Genomic DNA, 22,805 nt, shown 5'->3' on the forward strand with positions numbered 1-22,805 from the left:
AGAGATGGTCAGCAGGAATGAAAATTTAAGGAGTGACTTTCCCTCCAACCTCGTTATGCATTTAAACAGAATCAAGCTTCTTTTGTCTTTCTTATAATAGTTTCTTGTATACGCAAAAAGAATGTCAATCACTCTGTAAAGCTTTGGGGGCGGTCGGGTAGCCTAGTGGTTAAAGCGTTCACTCGTCACGCCGAAGACCCGGGTTTGATTCCCGACATGGGTACAATGCGTGAAGCCCATTTCTGGTGTCCCCTGCTGTGATATTCCTGGAATATTGCTAAAAGCGGATTAAAACCAAACTCACTCACTCACTCAATGTAAAGCAATGTCGTCAGTATCATCATATTGATTAAGTAATTTTCATTTATTGTTAAGTATAATCACAGAGATGCTCTTGGAATGTTGTTTTCATAGTTTATGCATATTTTCTTTCTTTGAAGCATGTTTTTGTGCCAACTGCCAAAATATGTCTGCTGATATATCTGCCAATATAACAGAATCACAATTTTTAGGAAAGTCTATTTCTCTGGAGAACTTTTCAAGAGTATGATCTGAATATTTTGTTGTTGGTTCAAAGAAATATGGGAAATAAGATGCACAGCTTTGGAGAAGGTATTCTGTACTTCTTCTTTTTATGTGCATTAAAATCAAATTTTATCATTTAGTTTAGATGACACAGTTTTATTCTTGTTTCACTTTGTACAGACCAGTGTTTATTCAATGTCTATATGTGAATATTAATATTCAAGATTATTATGTTTGATAGGATTTGTTTTCTGGCTGTATGACATGCTGTAGTATCAGTTGTATGCCTGTAGTGATGTGTCTGAAAGGGGTGATGCAGTAGCCTAAGGGTTAAGGTGTTCACTTGTCAACCAATGGCCATGTGTTTGATTCCCATTTCAGCTGTGATACTGCTGGAATATCGGTACAAGCGGCATGAAACTACATCACTCACTCACTGATGCACCTGTCTCAAGCAGGTCCTGTATCAATTCATCGATATGTCCATATTCATCTATGGCTGTATACAGGATTGATGTCACATTCAACATTTTTGCACATTATTAATGAGAAGATGTTAATTTATGTAAAAGAAATAAAATCAAATACAGGATATATAATATATGAAGCATTTTGTACATTTTGATATTACATATGACAGAGATATTATTCAGCTGTTATATGAGTCAACACACGCTGTTATTGTGTACAAACACTTAGTGTAATCAGTGTACTCAACCCTCATGTATATAACAATGTCAGAAGAAAAGAATTCTTACTTCCCTCGTGAAATGATGGGGTAGGGGGAGGACACCTCAAATCTTTTCAGGGGCAGTTGGGTAGCCTAGTGGTTAAAGCGTTCGCTCGTCACGCCGAAGACCTGGGTTCGATTCCCGACATGGGTACAATGTGTGAAGCCCATTTCTGGTGTCCTGCGCTGTTATATTGCTGGAATGTTGCTAAAAGCCGCGTAAAACCATACTCACACAAATCTTTTCAAATAGGTATTATGATAAAGAACAAAACTATTTGGAACCCAAGCTATTCTTTAACAACGCCATTTTTTGACCTGTTGGTTACTCATCCAGGCCTACTCGGGCAATGCTTATGCTATGAGAGACAGACCACTTCATTTTGCAGGGTGTTTTCTGTCAGTTCTTCAAAACATACAAACTTTGGAAGGTAAAACATGGTACGATCATCATTTTCAAATATCCAAGGGGCAAATGATGTTTTTTCAACCAAGCCGGCCCCTTCCCCCAACCCCAGTATCATAGGTTTGCCCCGTACCACCATATATACACTTCCGGTCTGTATGATAGCTTTGACTCAGGTTCTGTGAGTGTCTACTTCAGTAGATTCCAAGTTGCATGCCCAAAGCTTGTCTAATAAGAAACTAAACATACATTCCATTCTAAAGTAATTAATTATGTCTCAGATGCAGTAACAATTTCCCCCAGAAAGGCTCATTCCTCTTGACCGACAAGGGAAAGAAATTGACATCTTGAGTGAAAACGTGAGATGAAAAGAAAATTTAGAGCAATATTGACCATCTTTGAAGTTCTTTCACAACTGAAATTAAATTAACAGACTTTTGTGTCAACGGATCTGTTAATCAGCTGAAGAACATTTCCAGTGTACTGTATCTATTTTTTCACATTTAGAATTAGATGGTAGAGAATCATTGTTGTTTCTTAGACTTGCATTCATTCTTATGGCCCTGCCACGCCTTTTGTTGGCACTCTCTGCTGCAGTAGGACACTTGGCGGCATCTTGAGCATCTCTTGCACTTGAGTGATGTCATGCCACAGGTACTACAAGATGGGACAGTCCTGGCTGTTTCTCTGGATGAATTTGGTCCAGTACCTTTGCTCTTTGAGTTGTCCCCTCGAGCAAAGTTTTGTAGGATTTCTACTGCTTCTGATTGAGTATTCTTTGCGAATACATCTTTCAGGTCCAGCGTCTCAAATCCTTCTAGAGTATCCATTGAAGTGAATCCCTCTGAAAAGTTGATGTTGCAAATTCGTTATGTAGCCCTGCTTCCATTACAGTATTTTTGTTGTTGATTCATAGTCTGATGTACTGTAGGATCATGGGTATGATTGTGAAATAGAAGTCTCCTGCATTTGAACTTTGTGATAGCAATAATTGTAAACTTTTGTTCAGATTATCAGATTAAGTCTACTCTTGTCATATTTTGTAAAGTGATATATACCCACACAATTTCAACAAGCATGTTTGATTTTATATAAATTTTTGGCAAAATGACAAACATCAATTTTAGTTGTTCTGTGTATTTAAATATGAGATAATCAAACACAATGATGCCATCGTTCTGTTCAAATGTCGAAACGGGCTTGAGCACAAAAACATCTTGTCTAATGCTTGGAAACATGACTATGCATTTTCGTTGTGTGTCGCTATATATTTCTCAGTTTGATTTCATTCGCACCAACGACTGAAGATTTCATACATGGAAAGTACAGGGACGTTCTGAACATTGATCATTGAACATACATAACCCGAATCCCGAACTGTTATGAATGCATTAAATCATCCCACCTGGACGTAGAGCAAACTGCTCCAGTCGGTAGAGGACCGGTTCCGTGTAGGGATATCTCCCTCTCAAGAATGTCCTCCACATCCATTTCTTGTCCTCACCCTGGGCCATGCGATGATGGTTCGCCTCTAGAATCCCTAACAGCAACATGTACCCCTGTATTGAAAGATTAATTAAATAAACCATGCACATGAAATGTTCACTGGTAGAGTTGATGTATAAAGACGGTAGGTTATTTACATTAGGTTATTAACTCATGTTCACGTACATTCATCTAATCTTTTGCCCATCTTCTCAACGAGCATGTGTATTTGAAAATTTAATTTTCACTAAGATAGTGAACAAAAACCTTTGTAAATAAAACTCAAAACCCCTTTTAACATGAGAAATATCTGCTGAAAGCTGAGTCCATTGTGCGTTTCCGACTATCATAAGGATGTGCCACTATCAAACACCAGGTGTTCGCGAAGCGGTTGAACGTATCCTGCCCAACACTGACAACCATTTTGAGCGCACTTACAAAGGCAAGTCATGAACAAACATGGGATAGTTACCAGTGAAATATACTCAACCGCAAAAGAAATGCAAATAATTTTGTTTTGTTTGTGAAATGCACAAAAAAGTAATTTGTGAAAAGAAATGTTTACAAATGTAAAGAGACGCATTGAAGAGACATTGTTTACTATTTACATTATTTATTTTGAGCACATGGCATGAACGCAACCGTATCGCCTCGTTTGACTTTTTTTGCACGTGCAGGCAAATCACTTGCAAAAATGCGTGCATTTCCCCCTTGTCCATCCTTTATTAGCCTCCATATAAACACACCAAGCATTTCACGCTCGACTTGGAAAAAGGACAGGAAACATGGTTCGAGGAACTGAACTCCAGAGAGGTGAGGCACTTCGGACGTCATGTCTACCATCATCAAATTGGTCGATAGGCATCATCGGTCTGGCAGTGTCCAAGACCAGCCTTGTTCTGGACGGCCGAGTGTCACTACTCCAGCGCAGGACCGTTACATCCGGGTGACACATCTGCGTGATCGACAGCGACTAGCAACACAGACAGCTGCAACCATTCAAGGTGCACGTCATCCCGTGTCAGCCGACACAGTTAGTCTAAGAGCGGCGGGGATCAGATGTCGTCGTCCTTACGTCGGGCCCATACCTATTCAACGTCATCGCCAACAACGTCTGCAATGGTCCAACAAGCACCTGTATTGGCGTCAACACTGGCAACAAGTTCTCAGACGAATCAAGGTTCAACCTTTCTCGTACCTTGCTGTGTCGTACAGGCCGACCGGTGGGGCGGAGGAAGCATCATGGGGTGAGGAGGCTGCAGTCATCATCACAGCACCCCTCTACATATGTTCCTTCAGCGAGTGGCTGCTGTCCTGTACCGGGATGCTGTTCTTCGTAATCACGTCAGACCACTCTTTCTGGGTAAACCTCAACTCCAGGTCTTTTAACAGGACAACGCTCGTCCCCACACAGCACGGGTCTCTGGAGTGAATAAAATGTGATGCCCTGGCTTTCTTTGCCATCGGACATGGCGCCATTTCAGCATGTCTGGGACAAGATTGGGAGACGTATTCAGGCTGCAAGGCACATACACTCTAGAAAACGGAAGCCGTTTTTTTGCGGGAATCGAACGGGATTCCTCAAGCCTTCTTCCAAACACTTGTCGACTCAATGAGACGGCGATGTACGGCCTGTGTCGCAGGTGACGGAGGCCACACACACTATTGATGGATACGACTGACACTTGTCATTTTTCTGTGTGGTGGTGCTTTGTTTTCTGGTGCATTTTTCAATAAACACGGATGGTTATCATTAAACAATCAACGCCCATTTGTTATCAAATGTTTTCTCTGTTATCATTTCTTAATATTATTTACATATCTTTTATAGTCTTAACGTTATCCGTATTTGAAGTACAACTTGCGTTTCTTTTGCGGTTGAGTATATGACTGAAGTTAACACCCCATACATCTGTGTCTTTGTGGATAAAAGATTAACGAGGGTTTTACATGCATCAACATAGGTGATTCAATCGATACGAGAGGGCCTGGGCACCAAGGTGAATCTAATTAAAGCTCTCAGCAGAATTACATGCTGATTCTGTGTGGTTCACTAGCAGACATGTTTGTACCTGTCTTAAGTGTTGAGAAATGGACGGATCCATTTCTAACCATTCGCTGTTGCTTTCATGCAGTGCTTTTAAATCTTGCTTTTCTATCACCCGATGGCCAAGCAGATGCTCAGCAATGTCTAAATCGGAAAACTTCAAAAACATCGTAGGTTTGTTTTCGTGGATCTTCAACCCTTCCAGGACAAGTACATTGATGAATCTCTTGCCAGGCCTAGATATGTCCGGTGCTCCTATGGTGAGTATCGTTTGTCTCTCCTGCAACACATGTATATGTTACCATGCAGGAAACCGAACACAATAAAAAAAGGGTGCTTTTCCCCCTGAATCCCATCTAATTTGTCACTCTGAATCTCATTGCTCACACCTGAATCCCGAATACTACGGAAACGAAATCTCAAAAGCATTGAGAAAAGGGTTCGAATTGAAGTTTAATTACTTAAAATATATCACAAAAATTGTTATATATGAAAGGTGATACGTACACCATTATTTAAAAAAATGTTGACGCCCGGCGTACCTCACTGCTGTACCAAACAGGTTGGCAGCATCAATAAAGCCACTTGGCTCTGTAGCTCATCTGAATGTTGCTGCAATATTTTGTTACATCAGAAAGGGCACACAAGGGTGAAGATGAAAAGGAAATAACAAAGGTCACAACATTGCAGACATCTTCACAATGTGTTCTTTGAATTGGGTGAGTGAGTGAGTTGGGTTCAACACCGCTTTTCACAGTATTCCAGTTATATCACGGCGTGTCAGATTATTGTGGGAGGAAAGCCCGAAGTGATGCAGGTCTCAGACGTTTACCACTTCGGTGAAACCCATGAGCACGGGTATGGTGCTGACAAACCTAGAAACATAATCGGTGCGAACCTGGATTCGAACCGACAATCATAGGTTTCCGGCGTGCCAAAGGGACGCAACTCTGCACAACGAATCGCGGCGCCTTAGACGACTGGACTACTCCTGCCCCCTGGTCTTTGAATAAAACTATGATCCATGCATAAGTGGTTGGAGGTCGAATGCCTAACATCACAATACAGGTGGGAAAATGGGGTTTAACGTCGCGTCCAAGATTATTACCCTTATATAGCGACGTGCATGTACGTGTGTGTGTTTGAGTGGCTGCTTGTACTAGTCCGGACTGATGCCGATTAATAGTGCTAGCTCACTGAGATACCACGCCGCAGTTTTAACATGAATACCCCATTCAGACACCGAGCCGACCAGTCCTTGTTTTAGCCCCTTAATGCCGAGCGCCAGACAGGGTAACAACAAGTACCATCTTTTAACGTATTTTGGTATGACGCGGCCGGGGATCGAATCCCGGACCTTCCGCTCTCCGGATGGACGCTCTACCACTAGACCACGGAGGCGGTCTCCCAATACAGAGTCAAATATAACGTGTTGTTGGACATACCCGATTGGTTACTAAATATAAAGATAATAATATTTACGGAAATGGCTGAGTAAAGAAATGACTTTTTGAATACGGCTGCCATGAATTTTGAATACGGCTGCCATGAAGGCCACATCTCAGGTTGGATCGGAATTCAGTGAACATATTTTCAAACCACCATGACTGGGATCATAAACACAAATTTCCTGCTTCATAAACCAAGTGATTATTGAGTTGTCAACACTGAAAATAACCGCGTAAAGGAATTTTACAAAGGTAAACAAGTGAGCTGTGCTAAAGAAATAGCCCTGACCTCAACCAAAATGTCCTCGGAGGCCAGACGGAATTTCTTGGTATAACTATATACCCCCGACCTATTATAATCAAACTACGCAAAAGACATCTGATTTTTCGGCCATGCTTTGTTCAAGTCCAATTTCGTTATGATACATATTGCCAAGAATTAACTGAAAGAGCATTGCTTCCATGTGTAAAACCTGCATTTATGAAGACAGTTCTTTATAACAAGCCCTAGGACATTGATTTGAGCAGTTAAAATAGGTATTCTCACATAGGAATTTAAAAGAAAAGCGTCACAACTTCATGTTTCAAAGTACTGTGTTTGGCTTACTGTTTCTGAGTCATTCCAAACTAGTTCCACCCGCATAGTTTCCTCCTTAACAGTAGCTAGGGTTAACTTCCCAGGCGTGTGGTATGTTAAGCACTCTTCATAAATACAGGACTTACACGCGTAAGCAATGTTACTCCCGACAATTCTTGGTTCTGATATCTATCTTGAAATTTGATATCCACTAAGTATGCTAGGTGCTAAGCCTATCAAACAAAACCAATAATTGTGAAAGTGTTTTAAGTGCATTTTCCAACATAATCTCCCTGCTTTTAAATACACTTCTCATATCGATCTTTTTTAATCTTTTTAATTCCACTCCGAAAGATGTTTTCTGAAGCCACCCTGAAAAACCCATTCACGGCGGCTTAGAGGTTATCGTTGTCGTCATAGCACTTTCCACGAAGATGTTCTTTCATTTAAGTAAACAGGTGGAAATCAATGGCGAGTGTGGAGGGCAAAGAAGCTCTTTGAACACACATCGCACGGCAGCCTTGTCAAGTCGAGAGGTGTGAGAAGAGGCATTGTCATGAAATAGTGGAACTCCAGTAGTCAGCATTCATGAATCCAGCATTAGCGATGACGAAAATCAGCGCAGTAGGCACCGATAATCGTCTTTTGACTTTCAAGGTAATCAACAAGGATCACACCCTTTGCTTCCCAGAATACAGTTGCCATAACGTTCTTCACTGATCTTGAAGACTTCAATTTCGTTGGTGCCGGAGAAGTGAAATGGTGCCATTTCATGGATTGACGTTATGATTCAGAATAATAGTGGTAGACCCATGTTTCATCAATCGGTCCTAATCTCGTTTTGAATATTGTCGATGGATCCATGGCTTAGACATGTGTCTTCCTCAAGTTCGGCAATGGTAATACGTCTGTCTGACGGTATAAGTTTTTTTCCATCTCCTTGATTGAATCTTCATTGATGGAATTTGAGGGACGTCCAGACCTAGGGCCATCATGAAAGGCTTCTCCTAGCCTTAACCATAGGTGCCCAACGTTTAACAGTGGAACAGCTAGGACACTTATCCCACACACGTGTGATAATCGGTCAAGAAATTCTTGGGGAGTACTTTTCTCTAAAGTAAAAAAACGTGACGACTGTTCGGTCCTCGTTCTTTTCAATTTCTGTGCCCCTTTCACATAGTGGTTGTCACTAATATACAAACGGCCTCAATAGACCAAATGCACTTGCAATGAACTTTTCAAACAATGTATTACTTTGACCAGTTCACTTTGTTGATCACCCATAGTTAGTCAGGGTTATAACTTTTTGATCAGCCCTCGTAACATATACTTTTTGAGCATATGTTTATTTTTGAACTTAGCCCCTTCCATCTAATATCTGCAGTGTTGACGGTTCTGAAACCACTGGGTTCATTAAGTGCCATCAGCTATGGTGTCTTAAATACATTAGTATTCTTAACATTTTGTCTTCAGTAGGTTTGTTACAGGTACTTACTCCAGGGGGCAGTGGTTGGTTCTTCATGATGTAATCGATGATATACTGAAGCTGTTGCAATGGTTCCGCTTTTTCCAGATTCTGTGGTGGAGGGGTCATGTACATATGTGCAATGTAAGTGTCCAGTGTCTGTTTACCAGACTTCGACAGAACGAAGTCAGGCAGTCTGGCTACAGTGTCCTTGTCAAGCTGCTTCCAGGGTAACACACGCTCCCCAAGTGTTGTATTCACGTCCTTGTCCTTGACGATACTAGCGTCTACTGTTCCTTTCTCTCTGGACAGTGTGAACGTGCTGGAGTTGACTGAGATGCCACAGGACAGACGTAATATCTTTTTGAAGCTTGGGTGTCTGGATATAAGAGGTATCGGCATTTACTTCAGAATGTTCTGATGCACCATTGTTTAGTATGTACACACGTACGTATAAGTCGAGCTCAGCCATATCGTTTATATTTATTTTTCAAGTTTATAAGAAGATGCCCGTCATCGAATTGTGTTTGCACATAGATGCCCACTACAAAACTTTGAAGAACGCATGTGGACATTATCACATATGAACATTCAGCCGTATGAGCATTTGGTTTATCTAACAATGATATTGTCTCAGTTGTTTTATAAATTTTTCGATTTGATGCCTTTTCGGCTAGGTGTTTCGAAGTACAAAATGTATTTTGTGAGTTGAAGTATTTCGCACACATGCATACACTCCATACATTATAAACATTTCAGTTACATGTCATGACTTAAAAGGACACATCAGTTCTGAAACTTGTAAAATGGCCTGAAACATTGTTACCCATTTCTAATGTTCTGGAACACAACAACGCGCGGATTCTTTCGTAGATAGTCCATGGTAAACGTTCCGTCTTTCAGACATTCAGGGTCAGTTGTGATGGTCACCTGGTAATGGTCAGTATATTCGACCACCGTCTGAAACGGTCAATGGATCAGTTAGCACGCAAATTGCATTCTCCCCCATGATGTATGCAACTGAAGTTGCCAGTTCGGGGATACAACGTTTGTATTGACATTATCATATCATCCTGTCGGGTACCCACCTGAACTGTAATGTGGATGAACATTTCGAAGAAAGTGACTTGCCAACAGAAACACCACAATGTTAATGTGTTAGTGTGGGGCAAGGCTTAACAAACCGAATACAGCTGGGCACACACTTACAATATTATCTATGTGGTTTTGACAGAAAGTCAGATGCTTAGCATCAGTTATCTGTTGGTAAGGAATGGAGGACATGAAGTACACTCACACGTGTCTTCCTCGGAGAGGCACTGGACGCTGCATTAGTCTGACCTTTAGAAACACAAGAGACAAAATTCTTTCCATATTACTAAGAAACCCGTGCTTAAAGCAAAGTCCATTGTACGATTCCAACTACATCAAAATCATATGTTTAAGAATCACTTTCAAATAGTGATGATACCAGGTGTTTGAGAAAAGGTAAGACAATAAAACGAAAAAATTAGTACAAATACATTAGTGATGATGATCTACCATTCTAATTTATCATCTACAAGAATACCACCAAGAAAAAGATAAACCAAAAGCAGTTTTCTACTCCATCTCTATCTTTGAACCGGTGAAGTTATACTAATTAAACTCATACATGTCAGACCCGTGTAGATCCGGGTGAGAACAGGTCTTCAGCAACCCATGCTTGCCGAAACAGGCGACCATGCATGATCGGGTGGTCAAGCTCGCTGACTTGGATGATGCATGTCAGCGTATCCCAAACGCGTAGATCGATTATCATGATGTCAATCACTGGATTGTTTGGTCCAGACATGATTTTCTACAGACCGCCGGGAAGATTGCTGAGTGCGTCGTTAAACAACAAACAATAAAACCAAAACGAACACACACACACACACACACACACACACACACACACACACACACACACACACACATGAATGATTATAAACAATGATAATATTTACCTTTTGTGCTATCCTGAATTCTCCGTATCAGTTTTTCTCTGACTCCTCTGTCACACATTGTTGTTCGATAAGTAATCTGATCTTTATCCCAGAAGGGACTTGGGTTTTTCAATTGTGCAAGGGCATGTGCAAGTGCATCTTGAAAGGACGTCACATACAGGTGAACAGATAGGAGTTACTTACAGACATCAATGTACAGAATTCTTAATAGATAAACGTCAATGCCAGAGAATAACCAGTCTCGATTTTCCGACGAAACAGATTTCATAGGGAGCGAAGCTCAAAACAGAAGTAAGATCATTGAAAATCAGTGATAACTCCGGGTGTCCCGCCATAGTTGACAAAGTCGATTTCTTCCTTAAACTGATTCCAGTGTACTTAATCCTCATACTAAAAAGACTGTCGTATGTGTCTGTGGTTAGGAATGATGTGGTCGTACGCGGCGATTCAAGTTGCCCCTTAGGTATCCCATCGCAGATGACCAATTGCTAACAGGCAACGTTTTTGCAACCGTGAATACCGATTTTTGTAGGCCTATTCATGATGTTTCAGTGCAGCACATGCACGTACATCTGCCCCGTGGTCCGCATACGTTTCTGTATGCGTTACGGTTATGAAATTGGTCGTTGCCATTTTTCATGACTTCACCAAAGACATCGTTAAGTTGGTATCAAATGACATCATATTCATGCTTAATATATTGCTTATGTGCTGGTCCTGTCTCTGTATGTCTATAGATTGATTAATTAGTTTTTCTTCTTTTGAGGAGCATATAAACCGAATACAGCCAAAAGGAAAACAAATATCAGCATTTTCAGACCCTCAACCAAAAACAGTTATTTCAAAGTCATGGTTATCGAAATAAGATTTTTTGATACTATGATTTTGATTTGTAATATTCTTTTTACTGTGGAGTTCTGATGTTCATTTAGTTAGAAACTAGCCCTGTGAAGGTTTATTTTACAAAGAACTTGAATAAGGTAAAAGTATTTTTTGTTGTGTATACTACTCAAAAGTATTTAACGACCACCCGATTATTTCATATTACATGTACTTCAGTTAATCTTGCATGGAATGACAAGGTCACTATAGTAAAAGGAAAAACACACACGTGAGGTATGTTATGTATATTGAAAAGGATTACATACCGTCTGTCGTGACTGTGAGGCTTGTGAGGTTATGAATGTCCTCAGCTGTTTTCCACCGTAAGGACAATTTGGCAAGTCCGTTGAAAGTCCCAGGGGCAACAAGATTTCTTGAAAATTCAAAATCAGGGTATTATCTATGGAGCTAAAATTGAATGATAACTGTAACACATGTATGAATTCACGTTTCCAATGCATTCAAGTTCCATATATATACTAATCTTGTTGAGTTTAATGATACAAACGTTCTGTGCACAGTTCCATTTGTATAGACCCTCAATGTAGATTCTCGGGCAGAATAGGTCCTCGGCACCCCATGTTTGAGTGATGAGGCATTCAAACATGGGGTGCCTTACAGTCCGTTTGACTCCAAATGAGAACGATGAATTACAAAATAACTCGAAATCCAGAAAAGTGTATGAAACATCAATACGGTACTTGACCATGAATACCCTGTACCCAACAAAATTTTGTTTATTTTAAGACCCATGACGGATGAAGTTCTTTAAGAAACTATCATGTTAGTTTGTATCGAAATGTGTACATGACACGTAGGGGGGACAAACTGTGGAAGGTACAGCGCAAGGACGCATGTACTGCACGTTCTGTGGTAGGGGAAATGACAGAGCGTTAGAGGGGCCGTCTCATGATAATTTCAGTCGCAATCTGACTCGCTCATGCCATAGATTTCGTCGTCGGAACTGCTGGTGCCTGAACCGACTGCCACTATTATAGGTTGGACTGTTGCTGGCCGTAGTCCATCTCGTGACCATTAACGTGGCTCTATCTCGTCAACCACTGTGGCCACACATCGCCTCCATGTTTCTACTGTTACCCGACCAAGGGATTCCTTTACGACTTGTTCAACGTCTCGTAATTTGAACGTTGTGTTCGATCGTCCAACGTCACCCTTGACGATGCCCCATACCAACTCGATTGGATTCAGGTCGCAGTGATAAGGTGGCAGTCATAAGACAGCGTGACCCTGACCCTTGATGTAACTGTCAACTTTATACACGGGGTCAGGTTTCATAGTTTTGATGATTTCATAGAGCTGTGGTTTCGTCGCTCGAGAGGGAAAGGTAATGTTCCTCCGTTGCAGCCAAGTAACCAAGTCTCCTTTACAGTTATTAGAGGTTGGAGTCTTGCTTTCTGGATCCTGCACACTATGATACGGTACATTGTCCACGACAATGAGACACTTGGTAGGCAAAGCAGGGACTAATTTATCTTTCACCCACTCCAGAAATACATTGCCGTTCATTTCTGTGTGGTAGTCCCTGTTGTCTTTGGCCTTGGCTCTAAAGACGAGGTCACAGTCTGGGAGAAAACCCTGACTAGCAGAACCAGCATGGAGAACTATGAGTCTTTCACCATTTCCCATTGGTAACTTTCTACCAGACTCCTTACAGTCACTAATGGGTACCCACTGACTGCTGGCTGTGTGTGACGCGTTTACCCATGTCTCATCTAAGTAGACGGGCTCATATCCTTCTTCACGTTTCTGCTTGATGGTACGAAGGTAATGATTTCGGAGACGAACAATGTCGGACAGTTCACACAACACAGCCCTATTTTCTCCAGTTATCTTTTTGTATTTGTAACCAAATGTATGCAACAGCTGCCATAGTTTGTACTTTGTAACACGTAAATCCTGGGTGTTTCTTCAAAATTCTTAGTGACAGGTACTTATTTTCTGAGTGCAGTTTAACAATTGCACATCTGACTTGATCCCTCTGAAAACTCTCTAATTTATCAACCTTGCGTGGTTTTGACATGTCCCCTAACCTCCTTGGTCTGACTATTTGTATCTCGTCAACTAACAACATTTTTAAGTTTCTGAGGGGACATACCAAGAGCTTTTGAAGCTCGTTACAAGAATTTATTAATTGCATTAACAGGCTTTGCTCTTTCTGCTTCACTTCTAAAGAAATCATACACATTCAACATCAACTGTTTAACATCTGCTGAGTAGCGCATCTTGTCATTGCATGAACATGGTCATTGTGTAGCACGTGCAGACCGTGCTTGCGCTGTTCCTTCCACGGTTTGTCCCCCTGCGTGTCATGTATACATTTCGATACAAAGTTACATTATAGTTTCTTAAAGAACTTCATCCGTCATGGGTCTTAAAATAAACAAAATTCAGATTTTGTTGGGTACAGGGTATTCATGGTCAAGTACCGTATTGATGTTTCATACACTTTTCTGGATTTCGAGTTATTTTGCAATTCATCGTTCTCATTTGGGGAAACCACTATTACCATACCACTGATCAGTTATGACAATAAGTGGATGAAACAGGTTATTGCACTTACTCATGTCCCAGGGTGAGGTCTTCAGCTAGGTGGAGTCCCAAAACAGTTGGATACATCCATGTCGAGACATTCAAACACTGAAGAAGGAGCAGCGCCACGTTTTGTTTATTCCAGTGAAAGATTTCCGTCCTAATAACCGCATCTGGCCTAATTGAAAGTAAGTATGGTTTCTAACAAAGTGGTAATAGATTGATCTGTATAGCACATTTCACCAAGAAATTCAGTTTTGGAGATCAGTTGCGGAAACAAGAACTTCCATTATTTTCAGTAAAGTCCAACTTTACATGAAAACAATAAAACATATACCCATAGAAATTATCCCAAATCAAAAGAGGCACCAATGCACCACTAGACTGATCTGTATAGCAAGATACATAGAGAAATATTTAACAGGTTTGGAGTTCAGCTCCGGAAACGAGCAGCACTCCTTTCAGTCCGACTTGTCAAATAATGCCCCCCCCCCCCCCCCCCCCACACACACACACACTACAAAATGATCAAAAGGCACCAGTTCACCACAAGACTGATATGTATAGTAAGTTTCAACAAGAAATATGTAACGGTTTATGAGTTCTGCTCGGGAAACGGAAAAAAGGACGGCTGATTGCTAAATCATCTATCTCACTCACCCTCTTGAGACAGAAAACAAATCCTGTTACAAGAATATAACGTCAGAAAGACTAAAGCAATCCAATGGTTTGGGTTACATACGTTTTCGCCTTTTCGCGAGAGCAGGTGAGCACAGGTATAAGGCCAACAATATCTGCAATGTTAGATGTATCGATGAAATCGAACTTCAGATCTGGAATATCGGTCTCGCATACCGCTGTTGCCTCTCCATACCAAAGGTATATCTGAAAGAGATCAACACAATTTATATACTAACTGAAAAATAGTAACTGTGCTTCATATAAAGTTCAATAGAAATAGAACCACTAGGGCACGGAGGCGGATCTTATTCTGAAATTAAATAATTCATCTTTCAATACATACTCATGAAGACATCTCTCGCCTCGACTTTAATGTCGTGATTCACAGTTTGCAAGTGCATGTTCAAGCAGGGCGCACAATTAGGATGTTTGCGTGTTTGTTGGGAGTACGATACTCATACACTTGTTTTTGAATGTGGACAGCACACAATGACTGCTTAGCAATCACGTGCTGATGACTCAATTTTGTTAACCGTAAATAACGCTTACGCAATGCCACGGCTTGCTGAAGATAAACATGTATGCGCCGTGGGCATACTGCATACAGGAATGGCGCAAAACGAAGTTGCTAGACATCATAATGTTCATCGAAACCTAATATAATCTATTTGGAGAAGTTATCTACAGCAGGACACTTATGACTTGCCTCGGGCCGGTCGTCCATGTGTGACGTCACGTAAACAAGAAAATCATATTCGGTTGGTGCTTCTACGGAATCGATACCAAACTGCCAAACAACTCGGACAATAAGTGGGTTGAGTTCAATACGTGGCAGAACCGTACGCAACCGGATGAGGGAGCACAACATCCGGCCCCGACGTCAAGCGATGCGCCCAAGTTTGCTTCCACGTCACCGTCAGGCAACGCCGAGCTTGGTGTGGATAGCGTCTGAGGTTCAGAAGACAAGACTAGGACAGAATACCGTTCACAGATGAGTCCAGGTTTCATCTGGACAGCTCTGATGGTCGCACAAGGGTCTAAGTCTTCCAAGAGTGTGTTTTAGCAACGCTTGCGTTACTCATCTGGACAGATCTGATAGTCGCACAAGGGTCTACAGGCTTCCAAGAGTATTTATTAGCAACGCTTGCGTTACTCGTCTGGGCAGCTCTGGTGGTCTACAAGGGTCTACAGGTTTCCAAGAGTATAATTAAACGACGCTGGCGTTACTCATTATCGTCAAGTTGGGCCGAGGGTGGAAGGAGACAAGCCATATCCTCAGACACGCACATGGATTACAACTGTTGTAGTCTTTATTCACAAGATTTCGAGGATACCTTCCCCTTCATTTGTGATGTGTGTATGCGAGCTACCAACTTCCAAATGCCTATCAAGGACCAGTGTCAAAGACCAGTGCCAAGGACCAGCTTACCTTGATGTCGCATCCGTGTCTTAGTGCTGCCTGGTAACTCTCAACCCACTCTCTCAGGATTTCAAGATAAAGCGAGGACAGTGTGACTTTTGCTCCATCGTACCTGGAAATGGAAATGTCTACTACAAAACTTGAAATTTAATCAAAACGAAATAATCCTGATAAATATTAAACGTCAAATACTAAGATATATAAACTATGTTTAATCGTCATTGAAACGTGAAATTCGTGAATTATACAGCTCTTCAACTGATATCCACAAGATCTGAAACATGTTTTCTTATGTTCAAAACAAGGAAGAAGGAACAGGCACAGCAGATCTCTGCAAAGTTCATTGCATGATTCCGAATAAATCAAAAGTACCGAGACTGCACATGATTAAATCTAGAAACACGTGAATTATATCATTTATATCAATATGAGGGGCGTGACATGAGCCTGCTGAAAGAAATGGATATCAGCGAAGATTCGCTTTAAATTAGTGATTCTCGGCTCCGTATGTTTTGCAAACGCCATGTCATTCCTCCAGGTAGAACACCAATCACGACAGCAGGACAAACATTACTTGATTCAGCGACTGATCAACTATGATCACATCCGTGGTGTGCAGCAGTTGGAAGCAGGACGCAACAAGATCGAGACATTTAAATGGATAAAAAACTGCGTTACATCGACTTGGTGGGATTGTATCGGAAAAAAAAATAGATTCTCCTTGACAATTCTTGAAAGATAAAATTATGCTTGGGACTGTTGAAAAAAAAAGACATTGCATACTTCAAAACTTACATTGTTGCAAGGTGTTTTTATTAAAAAAATATTCAGCATTTTGTAGCTGTGTGGTGTTGCTGAGATGGGAAATGGCGTTACAATGGAAAAATCTGAACTCCCGACTAAGAGATTTCCCCAATCCTCTGAAGGCTTTGTGGACTCGGATGAGAACAAAGACGATGATCTCTTTGAATCTGACCCCGCAGAAGACGAAGAAGAAGACAGAGTTCATGATTTTTACAATAATTGAAGAACTTATCCCCATTGAGTTTATGTTCTGATACAGTTCACGTTTGTTTACACATAAAGTGTATAACTACGATATTAGACTGTTGTTACTTTTCTGACAGAAAATAATTTCTTATGTTAAAAGGGTGCTCTCACATTCCATTTGTGAGCAGTGAGTGAGTGAGTGAGTTGTGTTTCACGCCGCTTTTAACAGTATTCCAGTTATATCACGGCGTGACAGCTTAATGCGGGAGGAAAGTCTGAAGTAATGCATGTCTTAGACGTTCACCACTTCGGTGAAACCCAGAAGCATGGGTATAGTGCTGACAAACCTAGAAACATAATCAGGGCGAACCGGGATTCGCACCCACAATCGAATCCGCAACAACGAGTTGCGGCGCCTTACGCGACTGGGCCACCCGTGGCCCCCAGTTGTGAGTATGTATTTTATTACACTTGGAATGTTCATTATTCGTATCATGTTTTTGACCTTTTTATTCTTTAAGCCCACTTGGTGGCAATGAAATGACATAACGTTTTCGAACACATATCCACTTATAATATTAACAAGTTTGATCAATATAGACGGAACAGCTCCTCCTGGAAAGGCTTAACGTGAGCAAGTTTAAACGTATATAAAAAAAAGGTTTATTAACCCCTACATACACGTACGACGGTGACACACACACACACAGACACACGCACGCACGACGCACACGCACGCACGCACGCGCGCGCACACACACACAGACACAGAGGTACATACCTATGAAGCTGTAGATCAATATCGTGACATAGGAACGGCGTGCTGTCCAAGGAGACCCTCCAGGAATGACATCCTGGTCTATAAAACGTCACATTGCCACGGAAACTGTTTCGAATGCGTTCAGGTGAGAGAGACCCCGAATTGATTCTTGTAACACCTGTTGTGACATATTCTTCGATTTCTTGGTGATACCTACACAGAAAGAAACCTATTCACCCAGGATTAAAGGACAGACAGGTTTTGTTGTTGTTATCTAGTTCAATGTATGTTTAAAACAGTCCTGTCAACATTGGCAAGCATTTCCAGCGTAGCAGTAGTTCGTCGCACATGTTATTCAATGTATACTAAAAAGCAGTGCCCCGCTTGATTTCCCATTCAGTTTGTATTTGCCTGTTTTGCAGCTGTAGCTGCAGTTCGTCGCACATGTTATTCAATGCATACTAAAACGTAGTGCCCCCCGCTTGATTTCCCATTCAGTTTGTATTTTCCTGTTTTGCAGCTGTAGCTGAAAAAACATCATTTTTTATTTGCCTACATGAAACTGTTTGTGAACTAGTCTTACTGCACACAATTTTACTTGATGGTACATTTTGTTGAAATGGAAAAAATATAATTCTTCATTTGAACTTTTTTTTATCCCGCCGATAAGCTGATAGCATATTGCACCCCAAACATTTTTTCTAAACGAGGACCAACTGAAGATGACCTATATTAAATATGGGAGTAAAAGAACTTTGTACTTTACTGAAATTGATTGAACAGTGTTCCCGCTTGATTCATCATTGCTTAAAGCAGCAGCTGTGTTGCAGGCTCTCCTCCATCAAAATACACCATTTTTTTTAAAACCTGCTGACTAAAAACTAAAAACCTAAAAAATGTATTGCTTTTAATTTTTTCTTCCTGCCGACAGGTATTTTCCTGCAAAGAATCCGTAGAGCCCGTAAAAACAAAGTGTGGCCTCATTCATGTACAAAAGAAGAAGCCGTAATATACATGTGTATGGAATATTGTTAAGCGATTGTTAAACAACACACAAACTCTCTCAATCACCGAGTGAGTTAAAGACAACGTCGCGTCGTCATTGTTTCAGATACAAAGCTACAGACAGTTGTCATAAAAGGCGGGATCGGGTGGTCAGGCTCGCTGACTTGGTTGATGCAGTCGCTAAAACATTGATTTTACCTGTCTTTCAGACGCTCTATTGTATCCAGATGAAGACACTGAACGCTAAGTTTTCCTGCTAACCAATTTGGTTCTTTACTTCCAATCTGCATTTCGTTCAGGAAATTCTTTCTTTTATCGATAGTTAGACTGGCACTTGCATCGAACTTCAACCAAAACTGTAGTGCATCTTTGATGTTCATCTCAGTTCGTAAGTTCCCAAAGTGTATACCGTGTCTGCCTGATGTGGACGTCGACAGTTCTTGTATATTGACTTAAAGTCTCTGAATGTGCGCCTCTGTCAGAATCACATCATACCACACTCCCCACAGAAACTTCAAGTCTTCGCTGTTTGTTGGATCAATGGTTTGGGCCAAGTGGAGCAAAATCAGGTCTCTTCCCAAGATACCATTTTCAAGGTCGTTTAAGTGAAAGTTTATGATCTGACCTTTCGATTTTGTAGTGCCATCTTGATGAAGCGCGTGCAGTGTATGCAAAACGTTCCTGATGTCACCACATCCTAGCAGCAGTATGTCACATTCCTTAGCAACCTGACATCCGAGAGTCACATCAACTGACCGACTGTTGCCAACTGGGTAATACACAGATTCAGTATCCGGTCGATTGCTCATTTCTGTAAAAAGTAAAAAGTATACACATATACGCAAATCACTCTTTCCATAATCATAATAAATATCTGCTAAAATCAGGCTCCATTGTACTGATCAAACTTTATCATAAGCATTAGCTTCTGTATTACTATCAAATATTGATGATACCTGGTGTTCGCGAAAGTGTGAACGTTTCATGTCCCACTGATACTTCAATCTCATTAAAATCAGACCTTAGTTCTCGCTGCCGCTAAACAAAGATCTGAGGACATCCCATTAGGGGTCACGTCAGAACGGCCTTGCATCCGACCAATCAGTACGTCGCTTACCAGGTGATGAAAGTGACAGTCGGAATGTGATTTCTACTCATACAATCTCGAAAACTTTAACATGGTGTATTCCGAACGATAGTTACGGATTTAACGACTGAATCCTTACCATCTAGACCATCTATTAACCATTCAAGAATGATTTTTTGTTCGGGTTTCAAATTTGTAATCGAGAATTTGTCAAAATATGTTTCGAAGCGTAGTCGCCAATTTGAAATTTGTGCCGTAAAGCATGAGAAAGCTGCCTTCTGATTGGTCATTCCATTGGTCGGTCAAAGTTCGCGCAAGGTCGGTCTCACGTGACCCGTAATGGGATGTCCTCAGATCTTTGTTTAGCGGAAGCGAGAACAAAGATCTGATTTTAATGAGATTGACTGATACTTATGCATTTTGACTTGACTAGATTGTAAGTTGTGCTTGTCAGGTTGATTGGAATGTTAAACCATCTGGAGTTATCTCCCTTTACCAAAGCACATGTTGTGATTCAGACATATTAGACGGTCTTTGCTGGAGACCTGTCTTGGTCATTGATACCTTACAACACTCATCACAAACGCATGCAAATGCAAGGCAAGTGTTTACGTAAAGAAACAAGGGAAAACACGTCAAAACAGGGAATACCACCATAAACTTCCAGTGTGAATGCATGCATAACGTCTAGCCTGGGTAAACAAATGCCTACTACGATACACACTTCAAACCTACACATTTCCCCATGCCTTTAAAATCTGAGAAATCTGAGAAATATTGCAGTCACGAAAGCAGTTCCTCAGAAAGCAGTTCCTGTGTGCATATTTTTGAATGCAAATGGTTTTGTATTAGTGTTGCGATGGAGGCGTGAATAGAGGATGGTCCGGATGTGGTAAGCAGTAAAATTTAGGGTACTTTTTCATTAAGCAGTAATTTCTCTTCTTTTTCAATAAAATCGTCGCAAAAAATTTTGGGGGTCGCATATTTGTTTCACAAAAATGCCAAATGAATTTTTCTACAAATATTATAATATTATCAACAGGTTATTTTACCTTCATTTTTCTACAAAATTCATCAATACTTTTGGGCAATATTTGATACTGCTACACAAGTGCATTTCATAAATAACTTTCATTTTAGGATGCTCTATTTCAGGGTGAATTTACAATATTTAGTTTATTAGATAAGGTATAATTTAACTTACATTGTCTATTGTAACTAGTATATAGCTTAGGGCACAAATAACTGTACATTATAACAGGTTAAAATGCTATACACTGTAAATGTCTAATTAGCCTTAGGGATCACTGAATTATCTATTGTTTTAAGTCAGCAGGCATCCCTCATCGGGGCCATTTTACAAAGGGTGGAACTAGTGTCATTGATACAGTCTAGGAAATATGTCAGTTGTACATTTATATAAACATTCTATTGCATGTCAGCTCAACACACAGTTGATTATTTTCAAACCACTGCTTGTCCCCCGTGTAGATCTGGGTTAGAATTGGTCTTCAGCAACCAATGCTTGTCCCCCGTGTAGATCTGGGTTAGAATTGGTCTTCAGCAACCAATGCTTGTCCCCCGTGAAGATATTTTTAATCTGGGTTAGAATTGGTCTTCAGCAACCAATGCTTGTCCCCAGTGTAGATCCGGGTTAGAATTGGTCTTCAGCAACCCATTTATTTGAATACAGATTGACGTAAAAAAGCTGAAATATTGCTGAGAGCGGCGTCAAACAAAACAAAAAAAACAAACATCGGGGATAAGAGTTAAAATTGTCGACAGAAATATGGGCTGGTCGTTAGTGGGAACTTTAATTGGATCGGGTGGCCAGGCTCGGTGACATATATTGTTTGATTGCGTGCTATCGAGGTCGAGGCTCGAGGCTCGAGTAGTGATGTCAGGGCACCGTAATATAGCTGAACTATTGCTGAGTGCGATTTAACTACACCCAAGCAAACTAAACATGCAGAACATTCATCCTGCCCGACTTACTCAAGCGTCTGGACAATACAGTTTTAACAATCGAAGCTGAGCTTAACTTGGATATGATAAGAAAATCTTACTTATATTGGAGTTGTGACAATGTTTTACCGCAAACGGCTGTGCATCGCTGGGAGGTGTAGATTCTAAGACTTTAAAAATGGCCGATCCTTTTCCTTGAAATCAATTCATGGTTCCACGAATTGTGGGGTATAGAAAGTAGACACAGAGTAGTATTGTTTTGCCATATATAGATGTACAACTCACGGGGCTTTCTGTTCATGCAGCGTTAGGATACTAATGAATACAGTGATGACGCTATTAATAGCACACAACGAATCAAAAGTCGCACCGACCTGGGTTCCGTTCTACAAATCGATGTTCGTGCTGCTCACATACTCAAACAAAGGCTTACGATCGCCGTACCGCTAAGATCACTTAGTGGAACGTAACATATTTCAGTACATGACAGATGAAACATATCTGTGCGGCGCCCGACTCGTAGCTTAGAGTTTACTAATCAAACCGGCAACACGCCAAAACGGTCATGGAAATATACACAAGACGATTATGAAAAACGGACAAAGCACAAACAACTGTTAAAAAGCAATAGTATGTGTAGAAATTCAATATTTATACCATTAAAATCGAAAACTTTTAAATGACGTTTGCAGTTGTTAAATTGTGCATGTTGCAAATTCGCATGTTATGTTGTGTTCTTAACCCAACAGATTGTTGATTTATGGAATATTTTCACCGTTTCATTCATTGAGATT

At 40.8% G+C, this 22,805-nt stretch overlaps 1 pseudogene; it reads right to left on the reverse strand.

Annotated features, from left to right (window-relative positions):
• Positions 1–1,118: 1,118 nt before the first annotated feature.
• Positions 1,119–22,194, reverse strand: LOC139464016 (uncharacterized; annotated as a pseudogene).
• Between the last annotated feature and the right edge of the window lie 611 nt (positions 22,195–22,805).

This window comes from Haliotis cracherodii, unplaced genomic scaffold, assembly GCF_022045235.1.
Source record: "Haliotis cracherodii isolate W230 unplaced genomic scaffold, xgHalCrac1.p SCAF_16, whole genome shotgun sequence".
In the NCBI taxonomy this organism is placed as follows: Eukaryota; Metazoa; Mollusca; class Gastropoda; order Lepetellida; family Haliotidae; genus Haliotis; species Haliotis cracherodii.